A 16,504-nucleotide genomic window follows, 5' to 3' on the forward strand; every position below is an offset into this window, starting at 1 on the left:
CTTCATGCCGAAGGGCATCACGCAGAAGTGGTAATGGCCATTGGGGGTGGAGAAAGCGGAACGCTCTTGGGCGCCTGGGGTGAGCCCGATCTGCCAGTATCCGGCGGTGAGGTCGAAGGTGCTAAGGTAGTGGGCTGCTCCTAGGCGGTCGATCAGTTCATCTGCCCGAGGAATGGGATGGGCATCGGTTTTGGTGACGGCATTCACTCCCCGATAGTCCACGCTCTGGGGTGGTGCCGGGGGCGGCAGTTTTCGGCACCAGGACCACAGGGCTGGCCCAGGGACTGTCGGAGGGTTCGACGACCCCCAGGGCCAACATCTTGGCGACCTCGGCGTGGATGCAGGCCCGCACTCGCTCGGGGACTCGGTAGGCTCGGTGTCGCACGCGGGGGCTGTCCCCGGTGTCGACGTCGTGGACGCACCATCGGGTGACTCCGGGCGTGAGGGAGAAGAGAGCAGCGAAGCGATGCAGCAGTCCTTGACACTCTCGGTGCTGATCGGGAGTCAGGGTGGCGGAGAGGATGACTCCCTCCATGGAGCCGTCCTTTCCGGAGGTTTTCAGGAGGTCGGGTAGGTGCTCGGAGTCGTCCTCGGCCCCATCGTCCGTAGCCATCAACAGGCTAAGTTCTGTTCGGGCAAAGTGGGTTTTGAGCCTGTTGGCGTGGAGGACCCGGAGGGGGTTCCTGGGGGACTCTAGGTCGACCAGGTAGGTGACGGGGCTCTTCTTCTCGACCACCTTGAAGGGCCCGGTCCACTTGTCTTGGAGGGCACAGGGGTCGACGGGCGACATGACCCAGACCTGCTGGCCTGGCTCGAACTCGATGGAGGAGGCGTTCTGGTCATACCAGCGTTTCATCTCCTCCTGGCTGGCCTCGAGGTTGGCTTCGGCCAGTTCCCTGAATTTCCGTGTTTGGTTTCGCAGGGTCAGGAGGTACCGGTAGACGTCGGGGGGAGCATCTTGGATGGTGGTCTCCCAGCCTTCCTTGACCAGGCTGAGAGGGCCTCGGACAGGGTGTCCGTACAGGAGTTCGAAGGGGCTGAACCCCAGAGACTTTTGCGGAACCTCCCGATAGGCAAACAGGAGGCAGGGCAGCAGGACGTCCCACTTGCGTCTCAGGGGCTCCTCCAGGCCCTTGATCATTCCTTTCAATGTCCGGTTAAATCGTTCGACTAGACCGTTCCCCTGGGGGTGGTACGGGGTGGTGAATTTGTAGGTGACCCCGCACTGTTGCCACAGGGACCGCATATACTTCGAGATAAAGTTGGTGCCTCGGTCGCTCACAACCTCCCGGGGGAAACCTACTCTGGAGAAGATTCCCATCAAGGCCCGGCCCACCACGGGGGCCGTCACTGTTCGAAGAGGGATGGCCTCGGGGAATCGGGTGGCATGGTCGGCCAGGACGAGGATGAAGCGATGTCCTTGGGAGGTCCGGGGGTCCAGGGGCCCCACGATGTCGATCCCCACTCGCTCGAATGGGGTGTTGACTATTGGAAAGGGCTGGAGAGGGGCTTTGACCCTTCCCCCGCTCTTCCCGCTGGATTGGCAGGTCGGGCAGGTCCGGCAATGATTGTCCACGTCCTTCCGCATTCGAGGCCAGTAGAAGTGAGTCACCAGGCGGCTGTATGTTTTGTCCTGCCCCAGGTGCCCGGCGAGGGGCACATCATGTGCCAGATGGAGGAGGAAGTCCCGGAATCTGAGGGGGACCACCAGCACGCGGCTGGCCCCCAATTCGGCAGTCTTCTGCTCGCTGTAGAGGAGGTCATTGTCCCAAAAGACCCAGTGGGTCCCCGTCTGGTCTCCGGCGGCCTGGGCGGCTGCTTGCTGTCGGGTCCCTCCGAGGGAGGGGCAGGTCTTCTGTTCTTGGCGGAACTGCTCCCTTGTGGGGCCACCTTCTTGGTGCCATTGGGCGAGTTCGGGGAGGTCGCCGAGCGCGGCGACCTCGTCCGGGGCGAGTTCTTGCGGCCCGGCCCCGGTGTCGGCTTCTTCTTCGACGGAGGGAGGTGGTGGTTCGGGCCACACCGGCTCTTCGGGGGGGGCCTCTACGCTCGGTCGGATGGCCCGGATGGTCGTGGACCGGGTGGTTGCGCAGACCCATTCAGGCAGTCCCAGCATCCCCAGATGCTCTTGGCGCTCGACGTGGGCCCAGGGGGAACTTTCCAGGTCGTTCCCGAGGAGGCAGTCCACGGGGGCGTCGTCGCGGACGGTTACCTTCAGCATACCTGACACTCCCCCCCACTCAAAGGGGATCCGGGCCATCTGGCACAAGCTCTTGGTGTTGTCTGCCGACCGGACGGGGCACAGTACCTTAGGCAAGATCTGCTCGGGGGTCACCAAGTGGCAGCGGACGGCTGTTACGCTGGCTCCGGTGTCTCGGAGGGCCTCGGCCCGGCGTCCATTAATGGTGACCCACTGTTGGTACTTCTGGGTGTTGCTCGGGATGGGAGCCCGGGGTACCATTTCCCAGCTGCCCAGGCATACCAATGTCATGGCGGCGGGTTCCCACTCGGTTGGCCCAGCGTCGTAGTTCTCTTCCTCTTCTCCCCCTTCTCCAAGGGCAGCGGCCGCCAACTGGTGGGGGGGTGGCCCGGTGGTCCCCGCCCGTCGGTTCACGGGGCAGGCAGGGTCACTGGCATAGTGCCCTGGTTGTTGGCAGTTGTAGCACGTCACCGTCGGTCGAGGCCCTGGTCGGGCTGGGGGGGCCCCTCTTCGGGCGAGGGATGGGGACGTGCGGTTCGAGGGCGGTCCCCGGGGAGGACTCCGGGGTGGCCCCGCTGGAAAGTTTCTGTTCCTGTTTGATCCCCCTCCTCCGCCCCGCTGGCGGGGGGGCCCCGTGGTGTTCCGTTGGTACTCCCCCATCGAGTTCCGAGGGACCCGGGTGTTCACCCATCGATCGGCCTCGGCGGCGAGCTTCCGCGGCTCGGTCAGCTTGCTGTCGAGGAGGTGCTGTCTTAGCTCGATGAAGCAATTGTTGGAGAGGAGCTCCCATACAATGAGGTCGAACAGTTGTTAGTAGGAGGTGACCTTGCTGACCTTGATCCAACCTTCCAGGGCTCTGCTAAAAAAGTCTACGTATTCCACCCAGGTGGTACCGGGGAGCTTCTTGCAGTCCCGGAAGCGTTGGCGGTACATCTCTGGGGTGAGCCCATAGCGGGTGAGCAGGGCCTCCTTCATATGGTCATAAGAGGTCATCACTGCGTCTGGGAGCTGTAGCAGGGTGTCTCTGCCTTCGCTGAGGAACCGTCCCCATAGGCCGGCACCCCAATCTTTCCGGGGCACCCGATGGGCGGTCATGGCTACCTCGTAGGCCTTGAACCATTGTTGGATGTCGTCGTTCTTGTAGTACTCTTTGACGACATCCTTGGGGATATGTACTTTCGCCTCGGCCGGCGGAGGGGTGTCTCGGTTTCCGGGGGTGCCGGTCTCTCCATTTCTGGACTTGATTTCAAGTTCTTTAAGGCCCCGCTCATGCTCGAGGGTTAGCCTCCTCTCTTCCAGTTCTCGGTGCCGCTTTTTCTCCTCTATCTCTTCTTGCAGCCGCAGTTGCTCTCGGGCCAATTTCTTTTCGGCTAGTAGGAGTTCGCCGTCCAGGCGGAGTCGGGCGAGCTCCAACTCGTGGGTCCTGACCCTCTCCCGTTCTCGTATCTCTTCCGGGGAGAGGCCGGTCTCTATGCTGGGTTTTCTCCCCTCTGCCGGGGCTGCGGTTGGTTGCCGGTGTACGTTTGGCACCGGGTCTTCTTCGGTTTGGGGGGAGGCCGCTTCGGACTCTACCCAGGTCTTTAGGGCTTTTTGCAGGTCCTCTTTTGTGTTTAGTCCGGTGGTCGCGATGCCTTTGTCTTTACAAAACTGTTTTAGTTCCTTATGGGTATATTCCTCCAACCGTTCTTGTTGGAACTCCGCGGTTGGGGTGGTCTGTTGGTCGTTCATGGTTACCCTGTGTCTAGGTAGGTAGTGGGTGAGTTACTCGCTGTACGATCTGCGTCGGGCTCGGATCGCACCGCTGGCCACCAATGTTAGAAGGGCGCCCTCCGGGAGCCGGATGGTGTCGGACTGACCACCCCGAGGGCCACCGTTCCGTAGGCGAGTAGCCGAGCGCCGCTGAGAAGCCTCCTGGGCGAGGTCCTTCCTCTAGGATCATATCAGCCAAGCAACCCCACCCCCACAAAGGGACACAACCAGGGTAACACTTCTCATAAGTCTTTATCGGTAATCAAGGCAGATTTCTGTGGTAATATTTACAGGTGGATCGAGGGATCCAAAAGAGTCTCAAAGTCTTGTAGGGAGGGGGTAGCGGGACAGTCTCAGTATTAGCCTGGTACTGGAACACCCTGCGCCGAGCTCTCAATCCTCGAGCCGGGGGGTTCCGGGAGCCGGGACGTCGTCCGCAGGGCTCGGGGGATTGCTGCGGTGAGGTCGAGCCGCGACGAGGTCAGCAGGGCTTCAATGGTTTACTTCTGCGAGGTCGAGCCGCGACGAGGTCAGCAGGGCTCCGATGTTCCGTGAGGGTCTTCTTCTCAGCAAGGGGGGGAGCCGCGACGCAGTCAGCAGGGCTCAGAGTTCCAAGTTCCAAGTAATGAGTCTTTCTCCGTAGGGTCAGCCGCGATCCGATCAGCAGGGCTCTCGACTCCAGGATACAACTCCCGTCCTGGTTTGAGGCTGCCCCAGATATAGGTCTGGAACCCTTTGATGTCCGGACCCTTGCGCCTGGGGGGCGGAGGGGCCGGAATGGGAGAGGCCAGACACCCAGCGGGAGAGGCGCCAGCGCCCAGGAAGGCCGGAGGGCGATCGAAACCAGGCGTTGGGGGACGGTTGGGGGTCCCATCGAAACTCCCCTCCTCCGGGATCGGTGGAGTGGCCACTTGGTGCCCCCTGGCCGGATCTTGGTGCCTCGATGTCGGGGCTTCGCTGGGGCCGAGGCCGGGGCGGGCCGTATCGCGTAGGCTGGTGCGGGGAGCAAAGTACAATCCGGAGGGACCCCGAAGGGTGGGGGCTGCCCCCGTCGGGTCGGGTAGGAGGGTTCGGGACCACGCCACGAGGCCGGGTCCAACAGGCATCCCCCCCAGCTGAAGGCGGGGAGAGTCACCCATCGTCTTGGGGGTTCTCCTCGCCGAGGCGGAAGAAGCGGGACAGGCCGTCGGCGTTGGCGTGGTCGTTGCCGGGCCGATGGTCTACAGTGAAGTCCATCCCCTGCAGAGAGATGGACCATCGCAACAACTTCGGGTTCTCGCCTCTCATCTGCATTAACCACCGCAAGGGTCGGTGGTCGGTTTGGACCCGAAAGTGGGCGTCAAAGAGGTAGGGCTGGAGCTTCTTGAGGACCCACACCACGGCGAAGGCCTCCCGTTCAATGGTGCTCCATCTCTGCTCCCGGGGCAGCAGGCGCCGGCTGATGAAGGCCACCGGCTGGTCAACCCCCTCAGAGTTCACTTGGGACAAGACAGCCCCGATTCCGTACTCCGAGGCATCCGTCTGCACCACAAACTCCTTGCTGTAGTCGGGGGCTTGTAGTACGGGAGCGGTACACATCGCTGTCTTGAGGGTCTCGAAGGCCGCCTGACAGCGGGGCGTCCAGTGCACCCTCTTGGGCTGCTTCTTTGGCGTGAGCTCCGTGAGGGGGCCCACAATGCTTCCATAGTTCTGAATGAACCGCCTGTAATAGCCCGTGAGTCCCAGGAAGGCCCTCACAGCGGTTTGGGTGGTTGGGGGCTCCCAGGCCACAATGGCGTCGATCTTTGGTTGGAGGGGAGCCACATGGCCACTCCCCACTTGATGTCCCAGATAGGTTACTGATCCTTGGCCTATCTGACACTTTCTGGCTTTTACGGTAAGTCTGGCCCTTTGGAGGGCGGTCAGGACCTCCCCGAGGTGCTTCAGGTGCTCGGCCCAGTAGCTGCTGAACACCGCAATATCGTCCAGGTAGGCGGCGCTGAACGCCTCTAGGCCGGCCAGTACCTGATTTACCAGCCTCTGGAAGGTCGCCGGGGCATTCTTCATGCCGAAGGGCATCACGCAGAAGTGGTAATGGCCATTGGGGGTGGAGAAAGCGGAACGCTCTTGGGCGCCTGGGGTGAGCCCGATCTGCCAGTATCCGGCGGTGAGGTCGAAGGTGCTAAGGTAGCAGGCTCCTCCTAGGCGGTCGATCAGTTCATCTGCCCGAGGAATGGGATGGGCATCGGTTTTGGTGACGGCATTCACTCCCCGATAGTCCACGCTCTGGGGTGGTGCCGGGGGCGGCAGCTTTCGGCACCAGGACCACAGGGCTGGCCCAGGGACTGTCGGAGGCTTCGATGACCCCCAGGGCCAACATCTTGGCGACCTCGGCGTGGATGCAGGCACGCACTCGCTCGGGGACCCGGTAGGCTCGGTGTCGCACGCGGGGGCTGTCCCCGGTGTCGACGTCGTGGACGCACCATCGGGTGACTCCGGGCATGAGGGAGAAGAGAGCAGCGAAGCGATGTAGCAGTCCTTGACAGTCTCGGCGCTGATCGGGAGTCAGGGTGGCGGAGAGGATGGCTCCCTCCATGGAGCCGTCCTTTTCGGAGGTTTTCAGGAGGTCGGGTAGGGGCTCGGAGTCGTCCTCGGCCCCATCGTCCGTAGCCATCAACAGGCTAAGTTCTGTTCGGGCAAAGTGGGTTTTGAGCCTGTTGGCGTGGAGGACCCGGAGGGGGTTCCTGGGGGACTCTAGGTCGACCAGGTAGGTGACGGGGCTCTTCTTCTCGACCACCTTGAAGGGCCCGGTCCACTTGTCTTGGAGGGCACAGGGGTCGACGGGCGACATGACCCAGACCTGCTGGCCTGGCTCGAACTCGATGGAGGAGGCGTTCTGGTCATACCAGAGTTTCATCTCCTCCTGGCTGGCCTCGAGGTTGGCTTCGGCCAGTTCCCTAAATTTCCGTGTTTGGTTTCGCAGGGTCAGGAGGTACCGGTAGACGTCGGGGGGAGCATCTTGGATGGTGGTCTCCCAGCCTTCCTTGACCAGGCTGAGAGGGCCTCGGACAGGGTGTCCGTACAGGAGTTCGAAGGGGCTGAACCCCAGAGACTTTTGCGGAACCTCCCGATAGGCAAACAGGAGGCAGGGCAGCAGGACGTCCCACTTGCGTCTCAGGCGCTCCTCCGGGCCCTTGATCATTCCTTTCAATGTCCGGTTAAATCGTTCGACTAGACCGTTCCCCAGGGGGTGGTACGGGGTGGTGAATTTGTAGGTGACCCCGCACTGTTGCCACAGGGACCGCATATACTTCGAGATAAAGTTGGTGCCTCGGTCGCTCACAACCTCCCGGGGGAAACCTACTCTGGAGAAGATTCCCATCAAGGCCCGGCCCACCACGGGGGCCGTCACTGTTCGGAGAGGGATGGCCTCGGGGTATCGGGTGGCATGGTCGACCAGGACGAGGATGAAGCGATGTCCTTGGGAGGTCCGGGGGTCCAGGGGCCCCACGATGTCGATCCCCACTCGCTCGAATGGGGTGTTGACTATTGGAAAGGGCTGGAGAGGGGCTTTGACCCTTCCCCCGCTCTTACCGCTGGCTTGGCAGGTCGGGCAGCTCCGGCAATGATTGTCCACGTCCTTCCGCATTCGGGGCCAGTAGAAGTGAGTCACCAGGCGGCTGTATGTTTTGTCCTGCCCCAGGTGCCCGGCGAGGGGCACATCATGTGCCAGATGGAGGAGGAAGTCCCGGAATCTGAGGGGGACCACCAGCACGCGGCTGGCCCCCAATTTGGCGGTCTTCTGCTCGCTGTAGAGGAGGTCATTGTCCCAATAGACCCAGTGGGTCCCCGTCTGGTCTCCCGCGGCCTGGGCGGCTGCTTGCTGTCGGGTCCCTTCGAGGGAGGGGCAGGTCTTCTGTTCTTGGCGGAACTGCTCCCTTGTGGGGCCACCTTCTTGGTACCATTGGGCGAGTTCGGGGAGGTCGCTGAGCGCGGCAGCCTCATCCGGGGCGAGTTCTGGCGGCCCGGCCCGTGTCAGCTTCTTCTTCGACGGAGGGAGGTGGTGGTTCGGGCCACTCCGGCTCTTCGGGGGGAGCCTCTACGCTCGGTCGGATGGCCCGGGCGGTCATGGACCGGGTGGTTGCGCAGACCCATTCAGGCAGTCCCAGCATCCCCAGATGCTCTCGGCGCTCGACGTGGGCCCAGGGGGAACTTTCCAGGTCGTTCCCGAGGAGGCAGTCCACGGGGGCGTCGTCGCAGATGGTTACCTTCAGCATACCTGACACTCCCCCCCACTCGAAGGGGATCCGGGCCATCTGGCACAAGCTCTCGGTGTTGTCTGCCGACCGGACGGGGCACAGTACCTTAGGCAAGATCTGCTCGGGGGTCACCAAGTGGCAGCGGACGGCTGTTACGCTGGCTCCGGTGTCTCCGAGGGCCTCGGCCCGGCGTCCATTAATGGTGACCCACTGTTGGTACTTCTGGGTGTTGCTCTGTATGGGAGCCCGGGGTACCATTTCCCGGCTTCCCAGGCATACCAATGTCATGGCGGCGGGTTCCCACTCGGTTGGCCCAGCGTCGTAGTTCTCTTCCTCTTCTCCCCCTTCTCCCAGGGCAGCGGCTGCCAACTGGCGGGGGGGTGGCCCGGTGGTCCCCGCCCGTCGGTTCACGGGGCAGGCAGGGTCACTGGCATAGTGCCCTGGTTGTTGGCAGTTGTAGCACGTCACCGTCGGTCGAGGCCCTGGTCGGGCTGGGGGGGCCCCTCTTCGGGCGAGGGATGGGGACGTGTGGTTCGAGGGCGGTCCCCGGGGAGGACTCCGGGGTGGCCCCGCTGGAAAGTTTCTGTTCCTGTTCGATCCCCCTCCTCCGCCCCGCTGGCGGGGGGGCCCCGTGGTGTTCCGTTGGTACTTCCCCATCGAGTTCCGAGGGACCCGGGTGTTCACCCATCGATCGGCCTCGGCGGCGAGCTTCCGCGGCTCGGTCAGCTTGCTGTCGAGGAGGTGCTGTCTTAGCTCGATGAAGCAATTGTTGGAGAGGTGCTCCCATACAATGAGGTCGAACAGTTGTTCGTAGGAGGTGACCTTGCTGCCCTTGATCCAACCTTCCAGGGCTCTGCTAAAAAAGTCTACGTATTCCACCCAGGTGGTACCGGGGAGCTTCTTGCAGTCCCGGAAGCGTTGGCGGTACATCTCTGGGGTGAGCCCATAGCGGGTGAGCAGGGCCTCCTTCATATGGTCATAAGAGGTCATCACTGCGTCTGGGAGCTGTAGCAGGGTGTCTCTGCCTTCGCTGAGGAACCGTCCCCATAGGCCGGCACCCCAATCTTTCCGGGGCGCCCGATGGGCGGTCATGGCTACCTCGTAGGCCTTGAACCATTGTTGGATGTCGTCGTTCTTGTAGTACTCTTTGACGACATCCTTGGGGATATGTACTTTCGCCTCGGCCGGCGGAGGGGTGTCTCGATTTCCGGGGGTGCCGGTCTCTCCATTTCTGGACTTGATTTCAAGTTCTTTAAGGCCCCGCTCATGCTCGAGGGTTAGCCTCTTCTCTTCCAGTTCTCGGTGCCGCTTTTTCTCCTCTATCTCTTCTTGCAGCCGCAGTTGCTCTTGGGCCAATTTCTTTTCAGCTAGTAGGAGTTCGCCGTCCAGGCGGAGTCGGGCGAGCTCCAACTCGTGGGTCCTGACCCTCTCCCGTTCTCGTATCTCTTCCGGGGAGAGGCCGGTCTCTATGCTGGTTGTTCTCCCCTCTGCCGGGGCTGCGGTTGGTTGCCGGTGTACGTTTGGCACCGGGTCTTCTTCGGTTTGGGGGGAGGCCGCTTCGGACTCTACCCAGGTCTTTAGGGCTTTTTGCAGGTCCTCTTTTGTGTTTAGTCCGGTGGTCGCGAGGCCTTTGTCTTTACAAAACTGTTTTAGTTCCTTATGGGTATATTCCTCCAACCGTTCTTGTTGGAACTCCGCGGTTGGGGTGGTCTGTTGGTCGTTCATGGTTACCCTGTGTCTAGGTAGGTAGTGGGTGAGTTACTCGCTGTACGATCTGCGTCGGGCTCGTATCGCACCGCTGGCCACCAATGTTAGAAGGGCGCCCTCCGGGAGCCGGATGGTGTCGGACTGACCACCCCGAAGGCCACCGTTCCGTAGGCGAGTAGCCGAGCGCCGCTGAGAAGCCTCCTGGGTGAGGTCCTTCCCCTAGGATCGTATCAGCCAAGCAACCCCACCCCCACAAAGGGACACAACCAGGGTAACACTTCTCATAAGTCTTTATCGGTAATCAAGGCAGATTTCTGTGGTAATATTTACAGGTGGATCGAGGGATCCAAAAGAGTCTCAAAGTCTTGTAGGGAGGGGGTAGCGGGACAGTCTCAGTATTAGCCTGGTACTGGAACACCCTGCGCCGAGCTCTCAATCCTCGAGCCGGGGGGTTCCGGGAGCCGGGACGTCATCCGCAGGGCTCGAGGGATTGCTGCGGTGAGGTCGAGCCGCGACGAGGTCAGCAGGGCTTCAATGGTTTACTTCTGCGAGGTCGAGCCGCGACGAGGTCAGCAGGGCTCCGATGTTCCGTGAGGGTCTTCTTCTCAGCAAGGGGGGGAGCCGCGACGCAGTCAGCAGGGCTCAGAGTTCCAAGTTCCAAGTAATGAGTAATGAGTCTTTCTCCGTAGTGTCAGCCGCGATCCGATCAGCAGGGCTCTCGACTCCAGGATACAACTCCCGTCCTGGTTTGAGGCTGCCCCAGATATAGGTCTGGAACCCTTTGATGTCCGGACCCTTGCGCCTGGGGGGCGGAGGGGCCGGAATGGGAGAGGCCAGACACCCAGCGGGAGAGGCGCCAGCGCCCAGGAAGGCCGGAGGGCGATCAAAACCAGGCGCTGGGGGACGGTTGGGGGTCCCATCGAAACTCCCCTCCTCCGGGATCGGTGGAGTGGCCACTTGGTGCCCCCTGGCCGGATCTTGGTGCCTCGATGTCGGGGCTTTGCTGGGGCCGAGGCCGGGGCGGGCCGTGTCGCGTAGGCTGGTGCGGGGAGCAAAGTACAATCCGGAGGGACCCCGAAGGGTGGGGGCTGCCCCCGTCGGGTCGGGTAGGAGGGTTCGGGACCACGCCACGAGGCCGGATCCAACAGGCAGGCACTCCATTCACATGTCTAGAGACACTGGTTGACCCGGCCGGGAGGTACACCCTAGTACATGGGCAGCTTGATGGACAACAGGTGGTGCTGGGCTCACTGTACGCCCCAAATGTTGAGCAGTCTTCATTCCTTGCTAGCCTGTCTGCTGTGCTGGCGCCGTATGAGGGTCTTCCTTGGCTATTGGGAGGGGACTTCAACTCGGTCCTCGACGTGCAACTCGATCGATCCTTCCCACCTCTTCGAGGTACACGGGTGGGCTCGAACGCGCAGGATTTGACCAACTGGATGTCACGCTGGGCTTTACTGGATGTGTGGCGTAGTCTACACCCGGACGACCGTGTTTATTCATACTACTCGGCGGTGCACGACCTTCATGTCCGCCTCGACAGGGTGGTGGGCTCCCATTCAGTGCTCCCCCTGTTAGTTCGGGCTGAATACCTGGGTCGGACACACTCGGACCACAACCCCCTCAGAGTGTGTCTCCAGTGGAGGCCTGACCGTCCTCCGGTCCCTATGTGGCGCCTCCAGTCAGCGGCCCTGGAGGATGCAGAATTTCGTGCCTCTTTAGGCACTGCGATAGAACAGTTTTTTGACCTCAACGAAGGCACCGCGAGTAGTGAATTACTGGAGTGGGACGCCCACAAGGTCTGCATTAGGGGGCACTGTTTGGGCGCGGCGTGGAATATTCGCAAACAGCTTGCGGGGTCCCTCGCCGACTTGTAGTCTCGCCTACTCTCGCACGAACTGCACGGAGAGGGCAGCGGTCGTGATTCAGACCAACTGCTGAGACTTCGGGCACGCCATGCTGAACTGCTGGAGCGTCTGCGTTGTCACAATTATGCGGCCCATTCGGCTCGAGTTCATGCCACATCGGACAGAGCAGGGAGGTTATTGGCCTGGCTGCTCCGACAGGGGACTGCTCATACTCCGATAAGCGCTATTCGTGGACCAGATGGATCGTTGGTGTACACGCAATGGGAGATACACCAGGCGTTGGCGACACATTACGCGTCACTGTATCAGTCGACGGGAGGGCGACAGGCACAGGATCTAGATCGGTTTCTGGAGGCTGCCGGCCTGCCCGCGGTTCCCGATGAACATCGGGAGTCACTTGAAGGCCCCCTTACTGCAGATGAGATCAGGGATGCGGTCACCTCACTGGCCACCGGGCGGGCGCCGGGTCCTGATGGGCTCCCAGCGGAATACTATAAATCCTACAAAGAAACGCTGGTACCCAAACTTCACACTCTTTATCTGGCCGCCCTTGAAGAGGGTGCCCTGCCCGGGTCAATGCGAGAAGCCTATCTGGTGTCTCTGCTAAAGCCTGGGCGGGATCCCACCCAGTTGGGGTCCTACCGCCCCCTTGCCCGGCTCAATACGGATTACAAAATCCTGGCGAAGGTGTTAGCGGAACGTTTGGCACAGGCGGTACCGGCGATGATACACACAGACCAAAATGGTTTTGTACCTAAGCGCAGCACCTCTCTTAACCGGCGGTTTTTTCGTGTGGCAGCGGACAGTGTCCGGCACTGGCCCAGGGCGGGTTGCCTGGTCTTGGATCTTGAAAAGGCATTTGATTATCTGGAATGGGGATACCTGGTGGCGACGCTGTCACACTTTGGGCTGGGCCTCGGCTTTCTTCAGCTCGCAGCCCTTTTGTAGAAGGGCCCTACAGTGAGGGTAAGAACTGGGCCGTACATATCTGACGCCATCCCGGTTGGTCGTGGCACCAGGCAGGGGTGTCCACTGTCGCCCCTCTTATTTGCGCACGCAATGGAGCCATTGGCGGCTACGCTTCGCAAGAGGCTGGCTGACGGCATCCCGCTGGGCGATGCGGTGCACCAGGTGTCCCTCTATGCGGACGACCTACTGATCTTTGTCAGAGACGTGGCTCAAATCCCTGTTGAACTGGAGCGCATCTTGGGCGAATTCGAGGGGCTTTTGGGGCTCCGGGTAAATGCCGCCAAGTCCTGCCTTTATGCGTTCGGGGCTGACACCGCAGATCCTAGTTATCGCCTGGGGGGAGTGCAGGTGCAGTGGCGGCCGGACACCTTCCGCTATCTGGGTATCCAGATATATTGCCAACTGGCGGATCTCCTGGATGGCAATCTGGGAAGGGCCGTATCTGGGGTTTTGGAGTGCACTCCCTCTCTCGGTTACTGGCCGAATTGCACTGATTAAGATGGTAGTCTTGCCCCGTCTACTGTATTATTTCGCCAACCTGCCCATCTATGTCCCGGTGTCCTTTTTCACGGGCTTGACGCGATCCCTCCGCGACTTCTTATGGGGTGCCGCACGGCACAGAGTCGCGCTGCCCAAATTGTATCTCCCCATTGGATAGAGGGGACTTGCTATACCAAGTTTCGAGCATTATTATATGGCGGCGCAGCTCCAATGGATAGCTCGCTGGCTGGCAGACAGAGGCCGTGACGACACCGCGACTGCGACCCCCCCCCTTTCGTTGACTGGCCTCCTCGGGCTCTTCCACCCGGAGCCGGAGGTGGAGAGGCCTGCGCCGCTCCTGCTGGCAGTGGCCTACAAGTGTTTCCGTCGGTGTCTCCGTCTCACCCGGTCCATGATCTATTCTGCACCGGCTATACCGCTGGAGGGCTCCCCTGGTGGGCGTGGAGTGCTTGGGGTTTCGGAGCTGGAGGACTGGAACTCAGCGGACGTCCGCACCTTAGAGGACCTTTATCGAGATGGGACTCTTCTCTCATTCACCACCCTGGCGGAGGAGGCGGGGCTGCCCCCGGGCCAGTTCCTTCGACACCGGGCCCTGGTGGAGACACTGGCGTAGCGGTGGGGAGATCTAAAAGAGGAACCAGAGCAGCACTTAGTGATACAGTATCTTCATGTGATGGGACGGGGGAGACGCTTGGTTAAGTGGTTTGCGGCGGCTCTGCGTACACATGCGGCGGTGAGCCTGGTGTCGCTGCGGGGGAAATGGGAAGCGGATTTGGACCGTCCCATGACCGACAAAGAGTGGGATGGGTTGTTACAGGGTCCGAGGAGAGGTCCTCGGAACATGCGCTTCCGCCAAATCCAATTCTTCATTTTGCACAGGGCGTACCTCACGCCCGCCTCGTTCAACAGATACTTTCACTGTACGGATGCATGCTGCCCCCGTTGTGCGGAGCCGGATGTTGACCTGATACATATGTTGTGGAGCTGCCCGCTCTTGGGCGCCTATTGGCGGGCGATACGGGACACACTCCGCGAGTGCATGGGGCGTGATATCCCCTTCGAGTGGTCATCCTACTTGCTGCATCTGTTTCTCAGAACGCCCCCCACAGAGGTCACCTCTAGATTCATAGACCTAGGGTTTGTAGTGGCAAAGCAGCTTCTCACTAAACGCTGGAAGGCGGATGCCCCTCCACATGTAAAGGCATGGCGTGGCGCGGCTCCTTTCTGGTCTGGGCGAAGGCGGAGGGCGTGGCCCTCCAGAGAGAGGAAATGCTAGGGCTCAGGATGACGCCCATAGCAGCCCAGTGGGAGTCACTGTTGCAGTCCATGCTGCAATTGGGAGCGATTGTCACGGAGGACAATGGGGGGTCAGCTGAGGGAGTTACGCTAGCTGGCGTGGAGTTGATCTGCCCGGCAGGGTGTGACAACACATGAGATCGTACCTTGGGTCAGAATGACGAGGCATAGGAACACACGCACCACTGGCTGCATGATATCTTGAGAGGGGGATGCGGGGCGGAAGAAGAGGTTCCGGGAGGCGATGGGAGGAGGATGCCTGGGCAAACACGGGGCGCTGCTATTGAGTTTTTGTAGTTGTTACTCTGCAGAGGTGATAGTTTCCCAACTGCGTATTCTTGTTACTGTTAAGAATTTGGTTGTCTGTTTATGATGAACCGCTACAGGAAAGTAAACGCAGCTGTAATGCCTTCACATTATGGTTCCCCACGTAGGGTGAGATTTTAGGAGGCATGACGATTCAACGAATGTAATCACAGTCGTAGGGGCCTTCAATGTGGAAAGGGAATACGAGATGCTCCCACTGCTGCAGCTAATGGTACACTACTATGAATGTTTTCCTATATGTCACTTGTAACTGTACATTATCCTGCTTTATGGTACGATATATGTCATTTAAACTTCAATAAACAGATTTCTAAATAAAAAAATTAAATGCTTGTAGTTCAGCTCGCTGAGCTGCACAATCTCCTAGAGATTGGGTTTTTGTGACCATTGGTCTGAATTTGCCATCTCGCATGCGACCTTTAATGATCGCACACGCTGCACTGTAAGCTTGTTTACTCCCCGTAGTGGGCTGTGCAGATCCGTCAGTATAAATTATAAATTTGTACTGGTCAAGAGGGAGAATTTCAGTAGGCAGAGGACATTCGTGTTTTTAAATATGGGTCAAAAACATCAGTTGCAGCAAGAGAATTAACCCATTGTATCCATCTCGGATGTAAAGCTTTTGCATTTGGAATGCAAGCCTTTGTAACTGCCTCTAGGGCTGGTATAGGAGTCACAACCATAATGCGTTTCCCCTGTACCAGGGCTCTTTCTTTTGCTACAGCAGTTTGAACTGCTGTCAGAATTTTTTCTGTAGAAGTAAATTTCATTTCTGCTTGTGTATACAAGTGGGATTTGTATGCAATTGGTACTTTTTCACCTTTGTTAAAAGTTAAGTCGGTGAATCCGCATTGACCCGGAATGATTCGGATCACTAAGTTGTGTACATTTACGCGTGTTTGCAAGTGTCAAGTTGCTAACATGTCTGTTTGGAGTGAACACAACATTTCTGTGTGTTTTTGTGTCCAATGTGTGATTCTAAAATCAGGTTTGATTAATTCGTAGAGAGGTTTAACCCTTTCTGCATAATTTAAAATGTAAGATCTTCCAAAATTCAGGAAACCTAGAATCGACTGTAAATTTTTCAGCGTTTTTGGTGGTTGGAGCAGCGCACACTTTTCTAAAAAGTTGGCTGCCAGGCTTTTGCCTTCACTTGATAGTTCATATCCTAGGAAAAGGACGTTGAGGTTGGCAATTCTTGATTTTTGAAAGTTGAATTTGTAACCCTCTGAGGCGAAGCCCAAAATTATGGTGCTCATCCTGTTCAAGTGCCTATCCTGGTCAACGTCTGTCAGATATATATCATCGACATATGACAATGCCTCGTCATCATAGGTTTGTAGTAACTCTGTTACACTTGCTGAGAATAACCTCAGGCTGTTTCTGAATCCCTGGGGCAGTCGAAAAAATTGACTCTGTGTCCCCATTATTGAGAAAGCGGTCAAATATCTGCTTTCTGGTGCAATATTTTGACAAAAGAAACCATTTGAAATGTCTAATGTGGTTTTATATTTTTTACGCACAATGTTATTCATTAATGCTGTACTGTGTGCATTTTGCACTGCAAATGTTTTGCAACACTAATTTAAGTGACTGTAATCCAAAACTAGACGATATGTATTGTCTGGTTTGGAGACAGGAACCAAAGAATT

This window comes from Triturus cristatus, chromosome 8 (assembly GCF_964204655.1).
Source record: "Triturus cristatus chromosome 8, aTriCri1.1, whole genome shotgun sequence".
Taxonomy (NCBI): Eukaryota; Metazoa; Chordata; class Amphibia; order Caudata; family Salamandridae; genus Triturus; species Triturus cristatus.